Source organism: Erinaceus europaeus, chromosome 6, assembly GCF_950295315.1.
Source record: "Erinaceus europaeus chromosome 6, mEriEur2.1, whole genome shotgun sequence".
NCBI lineage: Eukaryota > Metazoa > Chordata > Mammalia > Eulipotyphla > Erinaceidae > Erinaceus > Erinaceus europaeus.
The window spans coordinates 47241972-47265653 of NC_080167.1; the positions used below are offsets into that span (position 1 = coordinate 47241972).

General features: G+C 42.5%; 2 long non-coding RNA genes across 4 annotated transcripts in view; one reads left to right on the top strand and one right to left on the bottom strand.

Annotated features, from left to right (window-relative positions):
• The window catches only part of LOC132538923 (uncharacterized), an 839470-nt gene that overhangs the window by 311165 nt on the left and 504623 nt on the right, over nt 1–23682 (top strand). The gene's annotated exons all lie outside the window — the stretch shown is intronic.
• LOC132538919 (uncharacterized) overlaps nt 3246–23682 on the bottom strand; it is a 29846-nt gene continuing 9409 nt past the window's right edge. Inside the window, exons 2-3 of one of the 2 annotated variants that reach the window (XR_009550238.1) lie at nt 5464–5563; nt 3246–4219 (exon numbers count right to left, since the gene is read on the bottom strand). This is a non-coding gene — a long non-coding RNA (uncharacterized LOC132538919). Of the gene's footprint in view, nt 4220–5438; nt 5564–23682 lie in introns of both variants that reach the window. The other variant, XR_009550237.1, reaches the window with a different exon arrangement.

Here is a 23682-nt window from a genome sequence, read left to right on the forward strand (position 1 = left end):
CCTTTCATGAAGCTTCCTCCCTGCTAGTAGGGAGTGGAGGCTGAACCCAAGTCTTTACACATGGAAATGTGTGTGCGCTCAATCAGGTGCACTACTGTCTGCCCTCCTGAGAAGCCCTCTTACTAGCAAATATCCTACTTTTGGGTTGCCATCATGGCTGAAACCCCATAGTCATCCATTCTTTTGTGATAGTACTTCAGACACATATTATCTGTTCCCTTTCATCTTGGTATTATTACAAGGAGGGAAACAGTGAGTCACACCTCAGACATGCTTTCTTGGCAGTGAGAGATGCACAGAAGGTAAATTTTATAGGAAGTTAAAAGGAGCTGGGTGGTATCTGGGCAAAGAACATGGGATTTTTAAAGGGAGGCCCTAAGACCCAGTGTGGCTTGTCTGGACAGAGTGAGGGGTTGGACCCCTGAAAGGTCAGGCTGGGTTTCATTTTTTAGAGTCAACTCTCCTGACATCCATATTTGCAATGAAGATGGTGGACTTGATTGATCCAGTTCCAAATCTGCTCCACTCCTTTCTGACCCTTCTGGATTGGAGGTTTGCATGAACTGGTGAGGACTTGAACTGTAGTTATTATTGTCAAAGAAGAGGGGGCTCCTGAGGTCTCTTTAAGTTCTCAGATTTCCTCAAGTTCACCCTTCATGTCTGTGAATGGGGCAACTGGAATCTTGATATGCATCTATCCAAACTCCCCTGCAGCTCTAAGATGCTTACATTTTTTTTTCTTGTCACCACGGGGGCTATCCAGGACAACTTATTTAGATAGAAATAAGGACAGAGATAGATGGAGATAACCACAGCACCTCTCTCCAAGGCTGCAGTACTCCTCTGTGGTATACTGGGGGGGGGGGTCTAATATGGTTCGTGAGCATACAAAGCAGATGCCCTCTTAGGTGAACTATGTCACCAGCACCAAAGCATAGATTCTCTCAGCTGTACTCAGCACACTCTCTTGCCAGGTGGCTTCCTAAGTTCATCAATTTGACTGAGATTTATGACCACAGTTCTTTGCAGCAACTTCAACCACTGTCCAGAGATTCACGTGTGGAATGTGATAAACTGAGTCAATTACAAACACAACCCTGGAAAACACACCCCCGCCTCCCGATGAAATTTAGCACATCTCCCGCACTTATCTCTTCATTTCAAGTACCAGAAGCTTTAGGGCCTGAGTTATCACCACGGATTGTCTCTGTGTGCCCCTTCAATTTTCTGTATGGAGATAACTCAAATGATGACCAGCATTCTCATGGCCCCCAATCTCTTGGGGACTTCAAGATTATAAACATCTCTTAACAATCTTGAAAAAAAATGGAGATGCCCTTTTCACTTTGACCATAGATGGGAAAATTGTAAATAATGGATCCTTGACACACTTCAGAAATGAAATGCGGTTAAGGGTTGGCTGTCTGATTACATTCTCCTAATAAAATCTCACCTAGCCTATTGTTACCCCAGGCTTGGAGGGCTGTTAGCACAATGGATGCTATTTTTCTTCAGGACATACTTGTATCATGTCAAGATGTCATCAATACAAATACTCAAGACATTTTTAGTGCAATGATCGGGAAGCAGGTTGAATTTTTCAATCCTCCCTGCCCATATAAGTCAGTCCGAGATACTTAATTTCTATTTGAGACCTTTCCTTTCTATTATAAACAGATCCCGCAGTGGGAGATAAATTTCATGGTAACAATTTGGACTTTTTTATGAACCACCTGCAAGTTTTCTGCAAACAACATGTTTTATGGGAGCTCAAGGCAATGTTCACCCATCAGGACCTGCCAGGAAGAGGAGGATGGATGAGGCCTTATCTCAGGCGCACATGTAACCTTCCCTGTTCCCTGGCCTGACCTCCCCCTGCACTCATTTATGAAAATGATTCATCTTTAAAGAGCTTCCTTGCTCTGCCTGCAGGCTGTAGATCTTTGTGCACTGGACTTGTGGAGGCTAAGGTTATAAACTTCAGCATGGAAGTCATTTGGAGGGGCTTGGTTTTGAATACTGGGAGGACGGTGTATAGTGCATGTGTACTGCCTTAAAGGAACAGTCCTGGGACTCTCTAGTACAGAGAGGCTCCCAAGGGAGTTCACCACAAAGCCTCCTGGAATTCAGCTCTTATTTCTGTGGCTGGATTGTGGCCACTGTCAGTACAGAGGCAGGACCAAGCTGGACAAATAGTGCCAGCTTTGGTGACAATGACGTGGCCACAACACCCTCTATGAAGTCTCTATTTCCTGTTTTGTGGTTGTAGATGACACTTAAAAGGATATCATTTGTGTCAGGGCTAGAGGGAATTGCTGTGTTCTTCTAGAATATGTATTCCAAATGGAAAAGCCTTGGAATGTAAGGAGTAGCAATTATCATCAAAGAAAGGAAAGATCAGAATGAAAATCGGAAAAAAGAAGCCAGTGTGAATTAGATCATTCGTTTAGTTTGGATCTTCAGGTTGTAAGAGCCAGGGTTATTCCCACAGTTCCTGGAATTTTGGTTTCACATTGTCAACAATGAAAGTTGCTTACAGAAGTAAATGAGTAGGTGTGTGCCAGAGCTGGGAGGGAGGGAGGAGAGAAGAGGAAGGAGGGAGGGAGGGAGGGAGGGAGAGTGAGAGAGAGAGAGAGATCACACACACACACACACACACACACACACACACACACACACACACACAGAAAGAATGTCCAGTTTTCTATCATAGCTTTAAAATAAAATTTTAGGGGTCAGGCAGAAGCATGCCTTGTTCAGTGCAAATGTTACAATATTCAAGGACATAAGTTCAAGCCCCCAGTCCCCACCTCCAGGGGTGGGGGGGGGAGCTTCATGGGCAGTGAAGCAGGTCTGCAGGTGTCTTTCTATCTCTCTTTTCCTATCTTCTCCTTCCACATCAATTTCTGTCTCTGTCCAATAGATGAATAAATAAATAAAAGTTAGCTAATATTTGTTTATTTATGAGAGAGAATCTGAGCATCACTCTGGTATATGTGGTGCTGAGCATTGAATTCAGAACTGAACACTTGCAGGTCTTGCACTTTGCCACTGTAGCACCTCATAGCCTGCTAAGATGAAAATCATTTTTATGAAATATAGTTTAAATAGAATGAGGCATCCTAGGCAAACATTTCCTGGGAAGCATCAAATACTAAATGTTCTAGATTTTGCAAACCATATAGGCTCTGCCACCCCTATTCAAGCCTGCCAATGTAACCTAAAAACAGACACAGACCATATACTCATCAATGAATGCAACTGTGTGCCAATAAAACTTTATTTATAATGGCATGAGGGGGTCTGGATGGGGTCAGCTGGTTGTGGTTTTGACCCTTGCCCTAGACCACTCTGTTCTATTCAATCATGGTGGCAGCCATTAAAGAAGAGAGTGTTGTGGCATGTATGGAGTGAAGATGCGTCCAGTGAAAGCAATGCTGACTACCAGCATTCCTTGAAAAAGGTTCTTCTGATCAAATAAGTTTAATTAATGTGGGCATATTTTGTGATGGTAAGATTTTCAGGTGCTTTGAAAATGTCTAGGTGAAGAAGTAGGAGGCAATAGCTGCCAGATCTGTTGACTACAGAAGCTCTCATAGCATATTCCTGTTACCATCTTGGTACTTTAGAGTTCCTTTGGGATACAGTTTGGGCAATACTGAGGGGGTTGGGTGAAGGGGATTCTGAATTTGTCTCTGTCCTGCCACGGGACAGCTGGATTATGATCTGTGGGGAGTTCGTCATCCGCTTTCCACAGCCTGCCTTGCACTTTCCCCCAAGCTCCACCAGCCCCTGGAGAAAAAAAAATATCACAACAGAATGCCAGAAAAGTTTTCTGACATATATCTTCTTGCTGTTTCTAAGGCATATTTCATCACCTGCTCCAGCAGTTTACTGGAGAGTTGCAAAACCAGCAGGAGAAGGTTGCTATTTCTGCTCATTTTTTCACTTTCAAAGCTTTCCTTATTACTAGAGACTGACAAAATCATCAGCTGATGAGACGTGGCTTGTGGAGAACACTGATGCTGGGTAGTGCTGTTTCTAGAATGAGATCTTCCTGTCATTCTTTAAAGGGAGATAACACTTCTGCAAGGGCAGCAGCACCCAACCTGGACTTGCCAGAGGATCCATTGTTTCCCGCCTTGGGGTCTGTAGGACAGAGAGCTCTGGACAGTCTCCTCTTCTGGCAGCCTCTCTGCTCATGGCACAGAGCATGGTGCTAATACAGTTGCTGACATTACTACAGCTCTGTTCTAGTCTTTGAGATTGAAATCATGCAGGCGGTGAAGGAGTGCACTGCTTATCAAGCATCGGTGAGGTGATGTGAAGGTCTACAGATGACCAATGAGAGGAAGATGATGAGCTGGGGGTGTTTCTGGGTTGTTCTTTGTTACTTCGATCTGAATTGGCTTTGCTTTTGTCTATTGCATGCTTTAGAAATATAATAAGTGGGGGCCCGGTGGTGGCACACCTGATTAAGCACACATAATATGAAGAACAAGGACTTTTGGAAGGATCTGGGTTTGGAGCCCCCAACCCCCACCTGCAGGGAGACACTTCACAAGCAGGAGGCAGGTCTGCAGGTGTCTATCTTTCTCCCCCTCTCTATGTCCCCTTCCTCTCTTAGTTTCCCTCTGTTCTATCCAACAGAGTGAAAAAAGATGGCCGCAGTAGCAGCGTATTCATAGTGCTGGCACCGAGCCCCAGCTATAACCCTGGAGGCAAAAAAAGAAAAAGAGAGAAATATAATAAGTGTTGGAGTCAGAAAGATAATTCCTCTCTACCCACTGTGATGGCACTTAAGTCTGTGGCATGTATTTCCTTGTCTCTTAAATGGGGGGAGGACCCAGGCTTTGCAGTGAAGAGGAAGCGATGCGTGTGACATGTGGTCATGTCCCAGGAAAGGACGGTGAAGATCATGCTGTGAAATATGAGAGCAGGCCTCAAATTTCATCTCAAACAATCGGACTTAAAAAATATGTTGAAACAGAAAGCTTGACTAGGGAAAGTAAAAAATGAAATCGGATTTCCTTTGTGAAATCACAGCACCAAGGCAATACCATGAATTAAAAAAAATCACAACCATAACTGGAATTTGGCTTGGCTGTGCTCTCACCTTCTATTAAGCCCCGCCCCCCTGGACCAGTTGCTCTTCCATCCCTCTCCCCACCTCGGAGACTATCTCATATCGCATGGAATACTCTGATTTCACAGATGAAGAAGTGAGGCTCTGTGAAACTACAATATTCATACACTTTCTTTAGGCTCTTTTGAGGGCAGAATTGGGACTAGAAGCCAGCATTTTAACATCACTCCAATAGAACCCTTCACTCTTCCATGCTGCCCATTCTTCTAATACTTTGATTCAAAATTTAGGAAGTGGGCACGGGGCCACTCCTACACTCTGCCTCCCCTCCCCCCCAACTAAACTGTGATACCTGTAGGTGGATTTGCAGAACTCACAGCAGAAAGTGTGCTAGTGATCATGGTGTGCTCAAACTTCTCCTCACTCCTCCTCCTTCCACACACTGCCTTTGGGTCCGGTCTTGGCCATCACTTTATCCTTCAAGCAGAGAAGAGGCAGGGAAAGCAGAGCTAAAAATCAGCACAGCAAGTACTGACATCTGGGAGGACAGACCTGTGGGACAAACTGGTGGGAGGGTCAGGATAATCTGCAGGTGCCCCAAGATGAGTTCTGTGCAGAGGAGGGAATCTGGAAATCTGGACATGGAGGTGTGGGTCCATCAACAGCCTCTATCTGCCTACCTCGCTGGTGAAGATGAAGGCTTTCTGTAAAAAAAAAAAAAAAAAAAAAAAGATCCTCTGGGATGACTTATCATATAAATTCTTTATTTCTTGTAGAGTAACCCACCCACCCCTCCCCCCTCACCCCCAGCCTCAAACATATACCTGCTCCATCATGTAACACATGTACTTTGAAGGAAGAGAAATCCCCTTTCTCCCCTTCCCTTCCCTTCCCTTCCCTTCCCTTCCCTTCCCTTCCCTTCCCTTCCCTTCCCTTCCCTTCCCTTCCCTTCCCTTCCCTTCCCTTCCCTTCCCTTCCCTTCTTTCTCCTTCCTTCCTTCTTTCCTTCCTTCCTTCCTTCCTTCCTTCCTTCCTTCCTTCCTTCCTTCCTTCTTTCCTTCTTTCCTTCCTTTTTTTGCCACTAGAGTTGTCACTGTGACTTGATGCCTGCACAACTAATTTTTGCCACCATTTTTTCCCTTAAAATTGTTTTTTCTTTATTTGATAAGACAGAAAGAAATTGAGAGGGGAGTATATAGAGAGGAAGAGAAAAAGAGAGACACTTGCAAAGCTGCTTCACTGCTCCTAAAGCTCCCCCCCCCTGAAATTCGGGGCTGGGGGCTTGAATCTAGGTCCTTGCTCATGGTACTATGTGCATTCAACAGGCTGCACCATTGCCCTGCCCTCCATCTTTCACTTTCTGATGGCTGTCCTTGTTGTTTGAGCTGCCTCTTCCCCACTGCTTGTCTAGCCCTTGCACTGTATGTCCTTTTACGTGCTCTGTACTCCAGTTCTGTGTGATGGTTGCCTGGGAACCAGCTGGATAATCAACCCAGACAAACATGAAAATCTGTCCAGGTGCTGGCTCTGCAATCACTCTGCCTCCAGTGCAGGGCTGACAAGGGCATTCTAGAACTTGCACAGTGCTTTCCACCCTCAACATTCTTGACATGCATTAATTTACCCTTATAGCACTTGTGTCAGGAAGACTATATAGAGTATCTGAATATGAAGAGGGTTTGCAAACTTCAAACTATTAGATTCTCAGTCCTCCCAATAATGCCCCAAAATGGATAACTTCATCTTTATAGCATTTCTCACTCAAAGAAGATGTGCTTTTGTTGGTTTCAGATTTAAACCACTATAAAATGACATATCTTTCAACAGAACCCAGACCCAAGTAGCCATAAGGTATCTTTGACCTGACTGAGCTGCAGTGCTCAGTCAATGCTGCTACCCTTTTCATTTTAAAATGAAGGTGTAGTCAACAGGCGTGTAATTCCCCCCTTTTAGGACAGATTTTCAGGGCGCAGATAGAAAACCCGTTTACCCTGTCTGACGACTCCCCTGCTACTTTTTAACCAACCCCTCCTTTGGCCCCCAGCCCCAGGCAGTACTGTACCCAGAATCATATCCCAGCAAAAATGTCATATGAATGGAATCACAGACCATGCAGACACTGAATGTCAGCTTCTTGCAGTTAGCACAGTGCTTGAGTTCTCACATGTTGTTCCTTGAATCAATTGTGGGTTTCTCTTTTTTTTTCCTCCCATTTTCACTGAGTAGGGGTTTATTGTATGAGTAGACCTCACAAAAGCATGAGTCTGTCTATCCAGTGCGCATGGATGGGATGCTGAATGGTTTTCACTAATTACAAGTAAACCACTATCTACATCTGCACAGTCTTGAGTTTTCATTTCTCTCCTGTGGCACCTGGATCAATATGGAGGTGAAATTACTATGGGACTCCAGACTCTTCCTCCTTTTGAAGGAGATTTTCCTCAGGTCAAGGACCACTTGGCAGCCCACTTAAAAAAATGTCTTCAGAATGTCCAGGTATTTGATAAAGGAGTCACTTAAGAAATAATGATAGGGGGGTCGGGCGGTGGCGCAGTGGGTTAAGCGCATGTGGCGCAAAGCGCAGGGATGGGAGTAAGGATCCCGGTTCGAGCCCCCGGCTCCCCACCTGCAGGGGAGTCGCTTCACAGGCGGTGAAGCAGGTCTGCAGGTGTCTATCTTTCTCTCCCCTTCTCTGTCTTCCCCTCCTCTCTCCATTTCTCTCTGTCCTATCCAACAACGAATTGCGTCAACAAGGGCAATAATAATAACCACAACGAAGCTACAACAAGGGCAACAAAAGGGGGAAAAAAATGGCCTCCAGGAGCGGTGGATTCATGGTGCAGGCACCGAGCCCAGCAATAACCCTGGAGGAGGAACAAAAAAAAAAAGAAATAATGATAGAGTGACCACTGTTCTTGAAAAGGGTTTGAGAGACAAGGATGATTCTGAACAAATAAAGATGCAGAACTCCTGCTTCTCTGCACCAGTGTTCTCTAGTCTCTGTAGCCTTTCATAAGGTCTGAGTGTGTGTGTGCCTGTGCGTGTGTGTGAGGGAGGATTTACTCATAGAAAATCCTCTGATAGGGAATAGTGAATTGCATTTCTATGATCTGTTCATTTCAGAACACTTCAACTATAACAGGCATCCATCTTACTATCTCTCCAAACCTGGGTCATGAATGTGAATCAACAGCCAGCCATAGTGGCTTACAAGGAGACAGTGAGGAGGTGGTTGCCTTTGGGAGAACAGTGGGAGAGCTTTGGATTGGCCACATGGGAAACTGATGCCCACTGCCTTGATTGAATGTGTGAGATGCTGCTCTTAGCATTACTGTTAATTTTAAAGTATTGATTTATTTTATGTAAGTGAGAAAGAGACCAAAGCACTGCTCAGTTCTGTCATGTGATGTAGAGAACTTATGCATCTTAGTCCCTATGCACGGCTGCTGAGTTCGTTCCTTGTCTCCTCCCCCTAATTATAACTTAAAAAAAAATCTGTCATTTTGTACTGGAGAGTGTAAACTCCAACATTATGTTACCTATTAACTAAGAAGAATCTGGAAAGAAGAAGCAATTCCAAGAGTATAGCATTAAAAGTGCAGGGGTAGGCTACAGACAAGAGTTCAATCCACTAGACATTTTTACCTCATCATTTGCTTAGAAAAATGAGAAAATCTCTGCTCAGAAATCTTTCTGCTTATTACCAAACAGAAGAGGTACAGTGAATAGAACACCAGACTTTTGTGAAATGAGATCCCAAGTCTGATCCTTCACATCAAATATTCCAGAGTGATACTCTGGTTCTCTCTCATTAATAAATAAATATTGTGCTCTGAAAGGTGGTGCAGTGATAAGGCTTTGGACTCTCAAGCATGAGGTCCTGAGTTCTATCCCCGGCAGCACATGTGCTAGAGTGATGTCTGGTTCTTTATCTCTCCTCCTATCTTTCTCATTAATAAATAAATAAATAAAATATTTAAAAAATAATAAATATATAAATAAATAAATGAATACTTTGAAAAAGAGGGTCTGTGCAGTAACACACCTGATTTTTTTTAATTTCACTATCTTTATTTATTGGGTAGAGACAGCCAGAAATCGAGAGGAAGGGTGATATAGAGAGGGAAAGAGACAGAGACCCCTGCAGCACTGCTTCACCACTTGTGAATCTTTCTCCCTGCAGGTGGGGACCAGGGACTTGAACCTGAATCCTTGCGCCTTGTAACATGTACACTTAACCAGATGTGCCACTACCTGGCCCCCAACACACCTGATTGAGCACATAGGTTACCATGCACAAGGACCTGGGTTCAAGATCCTGGCCCTCACCTGCAGGGGAGAGCTTCACAAGTGGTAAAGCAGTGCTACAGGTGTCTCTCTCTCTCCATCTCTGTCTCTTATTCCTCTCTCTCTCCTTCTCCCCCTCCTCTTCCCCCTCCAGAGCATTATTCAGCTCTGGTTTATGATGGTGCAGGGGATTGAACCTGGGACTTTGAAGCCTCAGGCATGAGAGTCTCTTTGCATAACCATTATGCTATCTAGCCGAGCCACCATTCCCCCCCCCCCATTTTATTGGATAGGTCAGAGAGAAACTGAGAGAAGAGGGGGAGATAAAGAACATGAGAGAAAGATCTTGCAGATCTTCTTTGTCATGTATGAAGCATACCCTCTGCAGGTGGGAACCGGGGGCTCAAGCCTGGATCCTCGCACGGGTCTTTGCATGTAGTATCATGTGCACTTAACTGGTTGGGTACACCACCATTCAGCCCCTAAAATTCTTAAAATAATGTAAAACAATGCTAAACTTAAAAACAAACTTAAATACTGTGAAAAAAATCTGGTCTCCAGTACTCCCCCCTTTTTGGTTTGGTTTTGTCTTCATATGTATCAACATTTGGAAAAAATTACCAAGAGCCCATGACTTTCTCCAAAAAGGCCTGGATCTGCCTTGCTCTTCAAGACCGCTGGACCCCCCCCCCCCCCGCCCCACACACACACACTTTGGTTCCCATGATATGTAAACCTCAAGATGACAAGAGAGGCAATTTCTGGAACCATCATCCATTCCTTCTCCTGATGAATTGTCACATGATTCTAAGAACATAACCCATCAGTGCTCAGAAAGAGAGAATCAGATAACCAAGTCATGCTCTGCTGATTTGCCAGTCAATAAATGGGGAACTTCACCGAAGTTATCTACCCATAAGACTTTCAAGAAGAAATTGACTAGAGATGGAGAGGATGAGCTGTCAGGACATGGAGCATGGCTTCCCTTGGCCCACACAGCTGCACTGTCAGTTTCCGCGTCCCATCCACATCTGATCTGTACATTTCACCTGTCACAGCCAATGCTGCTGCTGCTAGAGTACCTGAGACACAATATTCAATAAATATTAGTGAATGGGGCTCATGGGGCAGTGGTGATAGCTATCCTCAGTGGTTTCAGCAACCAAATCCCCAAGATCAGTTGTCTTTGCTCCCCTCTCAAAGCCACATGCACACAGTGCGAGGCCTGGTGGAATGAGATGACCATGTCGTTGTTCGCATTTGCAGAAGTTCACCATGTATGTTTTGCATCTTCTTGTTCTGACTGTGACCTTTTAGCATTGCCAACAGGCACCCAGAAAGCTCTGGGCCAGTGAAATGCTGGTAGACTACAGATCAGGAAGCAACAGGTCACTGTAAGGAGGTGTCTACCTAGGAGATTGTTCTCTTTCCAAGAATGAGAATTTGGAGCAAGTAGAATGCATTCCCCTACCCCAACACCACCTGAGTTAGGGTTATAGATGTGATGGAGGAAATAGATGGTCGACAGAGTGAGGAAGATATTTGCTGGCAGAGTCACTGGAGAATGCATTGAGGGGATGTGCTATTTTAGTTTTCTTACCTGGACTGGTGATATTGATATTAGCAGAAGGAGCAAAACCAGTAGTAATACTAGGGGAAGTAAGAATTCACATTTGTTGAGTATTTACAACATGCTAGGGAGTTAAGATAAAGGCTTAACAAATATTGAGTTTAATGTCTACAACAACCAGTCCTGTGAGATAACTGCTCTGAGTACAGCAAGGAAGCTGTGGTTTAGAGCTGAGTCAACTGCCCAAGGCCATGCAGCCTGGGGACTGTAGAGACTTGAACTTGAAACTGGAGGTGGATTGAGATGTATTAAAATGATAGAAAGGATGATGGACAATGGTTTTGAGGTTAATATAAGTACAAGGACCCAAAGACAGATCACTAAGTAGAGCACATACTTTCCATGTGTAAAGCCCTAAGTTCAAGTCTCAGTACCATATGGAAGCACCCTGGATGGTGAAGTTTTCCTCATGATGACAAGCAAATGCTGAATTCAGTGAGGAGGGCTATTCTCCTTTCTTCTTGACCTACATTCTCTCTCTTCTTATCTTCTTATTATTGGATGGGTTCCCTGGCTCCTATTGCTTCAGGATCAGGGAGGTGCAGATAACACACCCACATGTCTCTTCTATCACTGCTTGTTCTGTGCTCATTGCACTTGGCCTTGAGTCCTGTGACCAGAGAGTTAGTTGGGTGGGTGTGGGAAAACCCTTGTGGATTTGGAGACTGCTTCAGTCATGTTTCTTCTCTGAGCAAGTGTGTTCTTAACCCCAAAGGCTTGGACTCAGAAAGCTTGACCTTAGTCTACAGATATCAGGGAAGTGATTTTTCTGCTATCTGTGGGTCCCTCTGGGGGGTCCCTATGGGGTTATATCAACTATACTGGATTTCTCTTTTCAGGAATTCAGTATTTCATCAAAAGAGGGGGAGAAAATAGAAGGGACAAGAAAAAGATTAGGCATCAAAACCCAATTTTAGCTACTAGATCATTGCTGAAAATTAACTCTGATAAAATTAGCATGATACAAGGAGAATAGAGATGGAATTGTCAGCATAAAGTGTGCTTCCTCATTAGAGTAATCTAAACAATGTCTTACTATAAAGTTCTGGATCTGATATTTCTACAGATTAAGGAACTATTATAACTATTTCCAAAAGGTTCATTATCTACCAGTTACTCACTACAATCAGACAACATGTCACAGCAATAGTGAGACACTCTATTTCCGATTTAGAAATCAACTAAATTTATTCTATGCTTTATCCTGACACTGGCGCATCTGTGGTTTGCTTCCTACAAAAATTATACTAGAATGAACTTAGGATACTTAGGGATACAGGTACTGTCTTCTTGCTCAATAACCAGCTTCAAAATGATTTTGTATTTGTGAGATTTTCACTTAAGGATTCCTTGAAATTTTACGAGAGAATGTTGAGAAGTCTTGTGATAAAATGCATGCTTCAAATCCAGCCTACTCAATTCATATCTTCATGATCTTCAGTACAAAAAAGGACTTGCAGTTTTCCATCTATATAACAGACATAGTGATCCCTCTGAGGTAGTTAAGAGGAAAAAGTGAGATAATTTAGGTAGGAAGGTCAGATTGGTGCTGTCATGGTGTTTGTTATTTCTTTTTGTTTTTTGATATTTATTTATTTCCTTTTGTTGCCCTTGTTTTGTTGTTGTACTGATGTTTGTTATTTCTACCATTATTATCTTCCAAGGAGCAGTGGTTCTGTTTACCATGGACTAGATTACTATAAGGAGTCCCAGCAGCCACTGAAGGGAGGAACTAGTCAAGTAGATGCAGTTGTGGCTCTGTGAGCTTGAATAAATAGTTAGCTGAAAGTCACCCAGCTGATAAGTAAACTCCCATTAAATGCAGAGTCTATGCACTTTCTGTGGCCATGCTTGCACTTCTAAGATTCACTGACTCTGTAGTCAGGTTACCTCGATAATGCCTGCCAGGTCAGTTACTTTCATAATTAATAAGGCAGCATACTCATACTTGAGCATTTTAATGTAAACTATTGGCCTTATATTCATTCATCATGAAGCTAGTAGACTCCATCCAGGATGTTACATGTGCTAGAGTTGTCCTCTGACGTTTCTCTCTCGTGCTGTCATATGATTGAAGTAATAAAATAAATATTTGATGCTATTTACCATCAAGCACTATGACTTTTAGGACTAGGGCTTTGTTTTGTTTAAGTCCCTCCCACCCCTACAATGGTCATGTACTATATGGAAAGCTAGAGACATTTTCTTATCTCGCCCCTTCCAGTGCCAAGCTCTTGAACCTTCTGTGAGTTGCAAACTTGGACCGAGTGTGTGTGGGCACATAAAGATGTGTGCTTGAATGTTGGTGGAGGTGGGAAAAGAGAAAAGTAGAATTGTGACCAGAGAGAAAAGCTGAACTGGGTGGAGGTTCAGAATGAATCACCTGGCTCTTTGACTCAAGGGACTTAATGAGTTTCTACAACGCCTTCTGATAAAAGTTTGGCCAAGGAGATGGTGTTTTGCTCAGGGTGTAACCAACCCTAGCCTTGATTACTATGTAGGAGCTGCAGCTGCCATTTTTGCAAAAGGGTGTTTCCAATCTCAAATATTGCAAAGAAAAAAGTGAATGAGTCCCCCAATTGGATTGCTGATTTCAGATTTCAAATGGTGCCGGTGTTGATTAACCTATCAAGAATAAGAGGGTTTTTTTTTTTTTATCATTACATTATTTAAAGATCCAGGAGCTGAACTGAAAGTTGATTGAAACAGCCCAGAAAGCAGAAAAACAGATCAAAGTAGAGGAAATGAGCTTGCTTTACAAACCATCCAACCCAAACAATCCCAAACTGGTAATAAAGTAACTGGTAGTAAAGGCCTTGCCCCCTGGTGGAGTAATAGGTTCTACAACAAATTCTTGTACACACACAGTGAGATGTGTTCAGTCACCATCTTTCTCATTGTTGATTAGCATACCCTACATGTAATGAGTGAAATCTCCTGCTTCTCTTTAACTTAATTTTTTGAAAGACAACATTTATTTCCATTTGGTAAATGTCGAGAAACAGAAATTGTGGTGGTCCCAATCCCTAGAGGTGTCTTTCTATGATAAAATATTGTGTCAAGTCTTTCTTTGAAAAGCTCTAATGGTTTGCAATTGCTGTTAAAATAGAACTCAGGTTTATCAACATGACATATAGATCTTTTACAAGCTGGACTTGACTGCCGTTTTTGCTCTGTATCATTTATTATTTTGTACCCTAAACTGTCTATGCCCACTGTGGGAGAGTTGGCCTTCTTAGACCACAATACATCTTATAGGACTTTGAGCCTTACTGCACAAAGCATGTCTCTCTGGACTGTGACTTCTGTTTTATCACCTGAAAAGAACTTACCCCTCAAATGCCCCCCACCCACACACACACCTGACACTCCACAAAATCCCATGCTGCATTTCTTCCTATGTGTCTATGGTGGCTACATAATAGTATGCTTCTATCAAAATCTATTTAACCTCTTCTCTAATAATTAGGGAGCTGCCCTTTTTCTAGCACATATATTATGGTAATGGACTTTGCACATAAATCTCATTAAGTTATGTTGATAATTCTTAAGGAAAACATTTTTAAAAGCAGAAAGACTGGATTGAAGAGTCTTTTAATCCTGCCCTATGCTGGATACATTATACACCAGGCCTTCTCTAAAGGTAGACCCATTTCTTTTTCTTTTTTATTATTAGTGATTTAATAATGATCAACAAGATTGTGAGATAAGAGGAGTACAATTCCATACAATTCCCACCACCAGAGTTCCATATCCCATCCTCCCCCATTGGAAGCTTTCTTATTCTTTATCCCTCTGGGAGTACCAAAGATCTTTGTGGGGTACAGAAAATGGGAGGTCTGGCTTCTGTAATTGCTTCTCTGCTGAACATGGGTGTTGACAGGTTGATCTATACTCTCAGCCTTGTTTCTATCTTTCTCTAGTGGTATATGACTCTGGAGAGGTGGGGTTCCTGGACTCATTGGTGAGGTTGTCTGCCCAGGAAAATCAGGTTGGCATCAAGGTACCATCTGCAACTTGGTGGTTGAAAAAGCATTAAGCTACAAAGCAAAACAGATTGTTTAATAATCAGGAACCTAAACATAAGTGTATAGCATGTAAGATTTGGGGGTCTTCATGCTGGAAGAAGTTAGGAAGTCTACTTTAGGTATATTCCAAAGGACCCATGACTACTAATTTTTGCCTGAACCCAACAGCTAACATGCAGGTGGGCTAAAAGTATTGTCTGGGGAGATGGTGTCAGAGTTGGGAATAGGACCAGAAAGTTGGATCAGTGAAGAGAGTAGCTCACAAATATGAGAAGAGTATACAAATACAGTTAACCATAAATCCCATCAATCTGACGTAGGGCCCATATCTATTCCTATTTAGCACAGAGACCTGTGTAACCTCTGCATCCCTGTTAGTCTGAACTTAAATTCCATGGTCATAGCTTGGAACATTCTAGGCTGCACTCACTTCAGGACCAGTCTTCCTTGAGTAGCAGAGTATGTTGACTCAGCCTCCCTTTGGAGAGGGGCAGTTTCTACCATTGTTGTTCTATATTGAGGGCAAGGTCTTGTAGAGGCCCACAAGAGGGCTTATGATATTATTCCTGATGGAGACGACCAGTGATGGTGGAGAGAGGGATCTGTTAGAGGTAGACCCATTTCTATGCCTACAAGTAACATGGCAGAACTTGTTCCACTAGTACTGCATTAAGACAACCCCACCAATGTGTCCTGAAACTCCAATTCCCCAGAATCCCAGTCCACTAGGGAAAGAGAGAAGAGACAGGCTGGGAGTATGGATTGACCTGTCAATGCCCATGTTTAGCAGGGAAGCAATTACAGAAGCCAGACCTTCCACCTTCTGCATCCTACAAGGACCTTGGGTCCATACTCCCAGAGGGTTAAAGAATAGGAAAGCTATCAAGGGAGGGGATGGGATGTGGAGCTCTGGTGGTGGGATCTGTGTGGAGTTGTGCCCCTCTTATCCTATGGTTTTGCCAGTGTTTCCTTTTTATAAATAAATAAATAAGAACTGCCTCAAGTCACAGATAAAGGAAAACAGTGTATCTACTATAAATTAAAGATATGTTTATATTTAGCATTTATTTCTCTGACTGACAAATAGGTTGACAGTGATCTTTCTGTGGATGATGAGTGTTTGTGTTCTTTTATCAGCTGATTTTTCTTATCATTGTCAATTTTCTTTTAAAACATTTACCTATTTATTTATTTATTATGAAAGGAAAAGAAAGAGTTAGGGGGAAAAGGATAGAAACATTGCTCAGCTCTAGTATCAAGTGGTGATGGGGTGTTGGGTATGTAGGTTAGTGCCTTAACAGGGTGAACTATCTTTGACACCCTGATTTGGATCTTGAACTAGCAGAGAGGGAAGCATGTGACTTGATGAAATGGGGCTAATGGAAGTAATTAAGTCTTGAGGAAGGATGTCAAGTGTGACTTCACAGGATTCAAGAGAGGGGAGAAAGGAAGCTTTGGCATGTTTAGTTCATGTTATCATAAATTTGAATTTCTGGAATTTCAAAATGGAAATGTTCTCATCAACGAAGAAGTGGCGAATGGCTTGATTTATGAAAAAGTGACAGGCAGTTGAAGACTGTGAAGACTGAAGAGACAAGGAACCAAATGATGGATTCAGGATGTTACTCAGACTTATGTTAGGAGCTATTGAGAGACAATAGTGATAGTCTCATAGTGAATTCTATTGTACTGATTCATTCCTAAGAGTCAGAAGCTTAATGGTGCTGAAGGAAAATTTAAAAAGAAGTTAAATAATATCCATAAAGCTCAAGATCACTAGCAAGAATAATGAAGATACCTCAGTTTGGTGAATTCATTAGTTTCAGTTCAAACATTTGCTTCTGAATCATTTCAAGAAAGTTAATACTCTGTCATATCCCACTAGAGAAAGATAGAAACAGGTTGGGAGTATAGATTGACCTACCAATGCCCAGGTCCAGCCGAGAAGCAATCACAGAAGCCAGAACTTCCATCCTCTGCTCCCCATAAAGAATTTTGGTCCATACTCTTAGTGGGGGAAGATGACCAGAGGGTTCTGAGAGAGAGAAGAGAGAGAGAAAAAAAAAAGGAGAAGCATTTGGAGGTAGTAATAGGTGTATGTGTGACTTTGAAAGTAAGAGAACATGGGACAAGGAGGGAACAAAAGGGCAAATATATACAAATATTTTGAAGTTGTAGAAATAATAATTAGCCCATATCTATAACCTTAAGAGAACTTTTGTAGCTTACAATGGAGCAATTGGGGATTCTGAACTCTGGTGGTGGGAACACTGAACACTGTGGAGTTGTTTCCTTGTTATCTTGTAATTTTGCTTTGTACTATGTGCGTTTAACCTGGTACACTACCACCCAGCCCCCATGATTTTGTAAATCAATATTGAATCACTAATGAAAATTAAGAAAAAAAGGGCGGGCAGGTGGCAGCGCACCTGGTTAAGTACACACATTGCAGTGCACAAGAAGAATGAAAGAAAAAAAGAAAGAGAGAAAGAGAGAAAGAAACCAAGAGGCAAAAGTAACACCCTGAACCCCAGCAGGATTAAAACTTGATTACCATGACCTGAAACCTAAATAAACCTAAACCTAAAGTCTTGATATTTTCAGAAGCTTTTCCCTGCATTTGATATGGGAATCCTTAAGGTAATGCTTTTTTTTTTTTTTTTTTTTCCTAACTACAGACATGCAGATTTGTAGGCTACTAAACTCTGAACCAACACTTTGAAAGACATTACATGACTTGCCTCTCCTGGTACTTGAGTGAAATAGGTAAGAGAACCATTATTATTCTTTCAGTTTCAAAGGTGACAATATAATCTAAGGGAAGAGAAATGAGTTGTCTAAGAGAAGTCACTATCTAGTAAACAGCCTATTTGGAAATCTAGTTCATGTGTTTTTGAGACACACGTAGGATTACAGATGTCACATCTACTCTCTAACCATTTATCTGATGCTCTATCTTTGTAGTCAGATGAACTGGTTGAATTCGATCAGCTAGACTCTACTGTGAAGGTTTTCCAGAACCAGCGACATTTGCCACATCTGCTCCAGTGTGGAGCACTGGGCAGAGGCAAGGCAAATAGACATCTTTTGAACCTTCAAACTAGCGATGCAGCATGTACAATGGAAATTCCTGGCCATGAAAGTCCATTAGTAGAAATACAGAAAGCCAGCAACCATCCAGAAAAACTGCACTGTGAGGGGCTCCCAAAAGAAATTGTTGGCAAGCATTTCATAGAGAAAAACATGACTCCAATTTGACCTGGAGAGGAGTGAAGAGAAAAGTGAAAACCCTTCACCCACCACCCACCTACCCTCCCCGGCCCCCAACCCCTACCCCAGTCCAGGACACAGGGTGGACAGAAGCAAAAAGGAGGAAAAAGAAAAAAAAGAAGGAATGACACAGGCAATAAGCATACAGGCTGGAATTGATGTCTCCTGCTATGGTGCCATGTTGAAACTGTGTGAAGGCCAAGTGGGTCCAGAGTTTGAGATTTTGAACTAAGCATCCAAGGAAGTCGGAAACGTTTTTTCCTTTTTCCTAAATTATTTTATCAACTTAGTGTAAGTGCTGGCAGAATGATTCAATGAAAGATTTCTGAAATTCCACAGAACTGATGGGATAACTGGGTCCAGTTCATCCTTTTCACTTAACTCTTCAGACCGCAGTTTGGAACAACATTCAGATTCTGCCAGAGAGCAATTGTATTGAATCAGCAGGCTCTCTATTTGATTGCTATGTTTTTTTTTCCTCCAGGGTTATTGCTGGGCTCAGTGCCTGCATCATGAATCCACCGCTCCTGGAGGCCATTTTGTCCCCCTTTTGTTGCCCTTGTTGTTGTAGCCTCGTTGTAGTTATTATTATTGCCATTGTTGATGTTGTTCATTGTTGGATAGGACAGAGAGAAATGGAGAGAGGAGGGGAAGACAGAGAGGGGGAGAGAAAGATACACACTTGCAGGCCTGCTTCACCGCCTTTGAAGCGACTACCCTGCAGGTGGGGAGCAGGGGGCTGGAACCGGGATCCTTACGCAGGTCCATGCTCTTAACCCACTGCGCCACCCCTATTGCTATGGTTTTTAAGAAGCAACTTATTGAGAATTTTTAGAAACTGTTTATCTGCTTTCAAATTCATACTGAGAATTTCCTTAAGGTTGTATTTTTTTTTCCATTTGCTCAAATCAGGGGCTAACATTAAACAAAAGAAAGTGGCTACTTTTCACAAGCTGAACAGAAAGTCAGGAAATTTAGCACACATTCGATACACAGTCTCTGAAGATTACACCTGGAATTTTAAGTTATTTGTTTAAAAAAATGAACAAGCCAACAAACAAATACCAGTACTGAAAGAGGCTGAACCTGAGATGACATTTAAATCATATCAAACCACTATAAAGAAAAGATGACAGAAACGCTCACTGATTACTGATAGTTCCAGTCTCGATTAGTGTCTGTCAAATTACATAGCCAGTGGACACCCTGGGTTATCTCACAGAGATATCAATGGTTATTACAACACCAATGATGGCTTAGCATGAACCTTGACAAGGAGCTAAAGGCTTCTGTGCTGACATATAATTACACAATGCTCCAGATGTGCCAAAAAGTTCCTAATCCTGAAGAATGTGTTTTGAGCTGTGGAGGAAAATGCATACCTTGCTCCAGCTCTGTCTCTGAGACAATGAAACACACTTCCTGGCCTCTAGGAGCTGACACTGAGTGCAACAGGGAAAAGGATGCAAGGAAGAGAGTAGATAGCTCTGCAAAGGTTTGGATTTCGCCCTGAGGTGACAACATGGATGGAATTGGAAGGGGTCATGATGGTAGAAATGTCAGAAGGCTGAATGACAGATGACCTCAGTCATGTGTGGGATATAAAGAAATAAACCAAGGACAAAGCCCAAGGAAAATAAACCCTGAGGTTCTGATGCAGAACTGAGGTCACTAGACTGGGAGAATATGGGGGATGGAGTCACAGTGGGAGAGAGGTCAAAGTGAACTTGAAAAAGGGAGACTGGCATTTTGGTGGTGGGCATGATGTGGAAACATAGCCTATGAGGAAATGTGAAATTGGACCCCTAATATATAAACAGTCTTAAAAACCAACATTCTCTCCATACAGATAAACAAACTTCAGTGAAGGCCAATGTCAGGCCTAACTCCTGAACTTGTTACCTTCCAGATTGGAAAAAAGAGAGGGTTTGAGGGAAGAAGGCATCATTCCTGATGAGGTGGGAAAGTGAGTGTGCTGAGTTTGCCTTACTCAGGAAGGTTTTGCTGAACTGTCCCCATATTCTCTCACTCCTTTGGTTCCATCTCCCCACTGAAAGACAAGAAAGTTCTAGAAAGTACTCTCATATTCATCTTGGTGCAAGAAAAACAAGCCAGGATAAACCAGAGGCCCAGCCACTCTGGACAGAGGCTTACACATATCATAACCAGGAGATACTAATGATTTTTTAAAAGTGATGTTTTAGAATGAGTAGCTGCCTTGAATTAAGCATAATTTGAAGCCTTTTAGTGACCTGGAGTCTCTGAAGTTAACTCTGGATTCACATATACGTTCTTTACGCCAGACTTCGCAAGTATTCTTTTTAGAAATATTATTATTCTTTTAACCAAAGCACTACTCTGAGTTACAGTGCTGGAGACTGAATCTGGGTTGCAATCCCTCTTATGTGGGAGTTATTTTCCTTCCAACATTCTTTCTCTTTTCTTTTTTTTAGTATGTATTTATTTTTCCTTTTGTTGCCCTTATTTTTTATTGTTGTTGTAGATATTATTGTTTGTTGTTATTGATGCCGTCATTGTTAGATAGGACAGAGAGAAATGGAGAGAGGAGGGGAAGACAGAGAAGGGGAGAGAAAGATAGACACCTGCAGACCTGCTTCACAGTTTGTGAAGCGACTCCCCTGCAGGTCCAGAGTCGGGGGCTGGAACCAGGATCCTTAATCCAGTCCTTGCTCTTTGTACCACATGCGCTAAACCTGCTGCACTACTGCCTGACTCCCTCTTTCTCTTTTCTAATTTGGGTGTCTTATATGAGGTTGCTTTAGAACTTAGAGGAACATAACTATTAAAACTGAGCAACTGGATATCAATGAGACTGTATAGCCTGCAGCGAGGAGAGGGTGATGGTGGTGTGATAGTCAAAGGAGGTCCCTAGTGGCTACTAAGACAAGAGGAGGTTGGGTCCTCAGCTTCTTTTTTAAAGTCCAATGGGAGAAATTCACGGGATGACTTATTATGACTTCCTCTATCTACAGGGAGAAACCATGACCCAGAGCTAATGCAAGGCTATCATCTTTTTTTGAGAACTCAGGTCCAGAATGGTCCAAATTATTTTATACTAATATCTCACCTGCAACTCATTGTAGTCCTTAAGACTAGAAACTCTTATGATTCTCATTTTGCAGATAAGGATACAGACCTACAAGAAACTTATGTAACTTGTCCACAATCGCACAGTTGTGAAGTGGCTGAGAAAGGAGACCAGTCATCACCTTTTGGCCAAGAGAGGCCCTTGTCACCACTCCAGGTTGGGAGGGAGGCAACACAAAGGGGTTTACCTGAAGTCAATCAGGAGATTGATAAATAGTAAAGATTAGAACATGGGTCTGGTTATCAGCCCGGACCATTGTCAATTAGCCCAGAAACACCGAATTCTATCTACCTCTCTCTCTCAATCATACACACACACACACACACACACACACACACACACACACACACACACACACACACACACGCACGCACACACTCCAACTTATATGCTTTTCCAAAGTTATCCTCTAAATCATTTGATATTTTCCATAGTTTCATTCTTTCTACCACACTGTGATTAGGATGGTGACAGAGGTTTCTGAGGAGTTACCTGTTTTCAGAATTATCCCCAGGTTAAAAATCAGTCGTTTTAAAAGGCAAATATCTGAAGAAACCACCCTGTATATTAGCTTTGTGATTAGTCTTGTTCATTTTCTTTACTCTTCACTTAACAGTGTCAAGATTTGCAAAACTTGCCAGTAGAATATTTATTTGGCCAATCTTAGAATGTCTGCTATTCCAGATTTCAGATACCACTGATTATGTCAGAAAATGTGGGTGGTGGTGGTGGTGGTGGTGGTGGTGAAGGAGATTGAGTGGGAACTGGGGACCCGATGCACAGTGGTGTGCCAGAACTTAAGTTGGCCATGGAATCGGTACACAGACACCTCTGATGGAAGAATGAGAGACTGTATCTATGTGATGACAATTACTGCCCTGGCTGAGACAGTGACTGAGAAGAAGTCCACTAATGATAGGATTCTCTTCTGACCTTCCTTACTGTCATCTTTTGTGCATGGGACTTCATGTGCCCTCTCCACCCCCATTTCACTTCAAGAAATGTACTGGAGAGGGTGAGTTCTGCATGGATGGGTTCGACATAGTAACAAATAAGAGTACCAGAGAATGAGTTCTTGGATGTTTGAACTGTGAAATAATCTCCTGCCCCCCGACTTCTTTCTCCTTTACTTTGTTCAAGATACATTTGTATTCGGGCACAATTCAAATGTGCATTAGGGGCTGGTTGGTCCTCTAAACAGAATCTGTATTCCAGAAGCATCTGTATTTATTTCCTCATGCTATTAATATTCCCATAGACATGCACATGCACACACAAGCATACACACAAACCATCGAGCTGTATGCACAGAGCCACACAGGCAGAGGGATGCAAACCGACACACCTATGGAGAGAAATGCACAGACACACAGGGAGATCTCGACAGACCTGCAGAATGCTCAGACAGACACATACATATATAAGCAACATACATATAAACAATGCAGACACATAAATACACAAGGACACACACACACACACACACACACACACACACACAAATCTTTGCCTTTAAATCTATACCCCCCAGAACTCCTTATATGGAAGCTTTCTCTCTCAGATAGGGAGTTACAGTTACAGACAGAATACAGACTACTGGAGTTAGCTTAGCTCTAACCATTTGCTCCATCATCAACTAGACATTCTTCATATTGATGACGTGAGGAATTCCCTTTCTGAGTGCTCCTGGAGACCAATGGTCTCTTTGACCTCAGAAAGCATAACTCCAGCCCTGTTTCAGAAGCAGAATAGGGAAGCTGTGGTCAGAAGAATGGGACAAATCCCTGGAAATCATGCAGTTGATCTGTTCTCTCTCTCACTTTCTCTTTTTGCCTTACATTTATTTACTCACTTATTTTTATCAGAGCTCTGCTCAGTTCTGGTTATTAGTGGTATAATGGATAAAACCCCTGGGACCTTTTGCGTGCAAGTCCTGTGCACTACCAATGCACTACCTCTATAGTTTTAACCCTGATCTCCATGTAGGTCTGGGACCTCTGCCTATGCTTTTTTGACAATCTGCTCTCATTCTCCAAAAAAGCAAGGGGAAAAGAGGCAGGCAGACAGGTGAGGCTGAGGAGGACAGAACTAGGTAGAAATATATTCAGTGGAACTATCCTGAAACACAGGGTTAAGTTACTGGATCATAAGTGTTTGAATGCACCTTATCTGGTTGTAACTACATGACTACAACAATCTTGTTTTCACTAAGCATTCCTCTCCAAGTTTCCATCCTTCTATCTGCTCTCCCTGATCTTTGGAAAACAACTTTC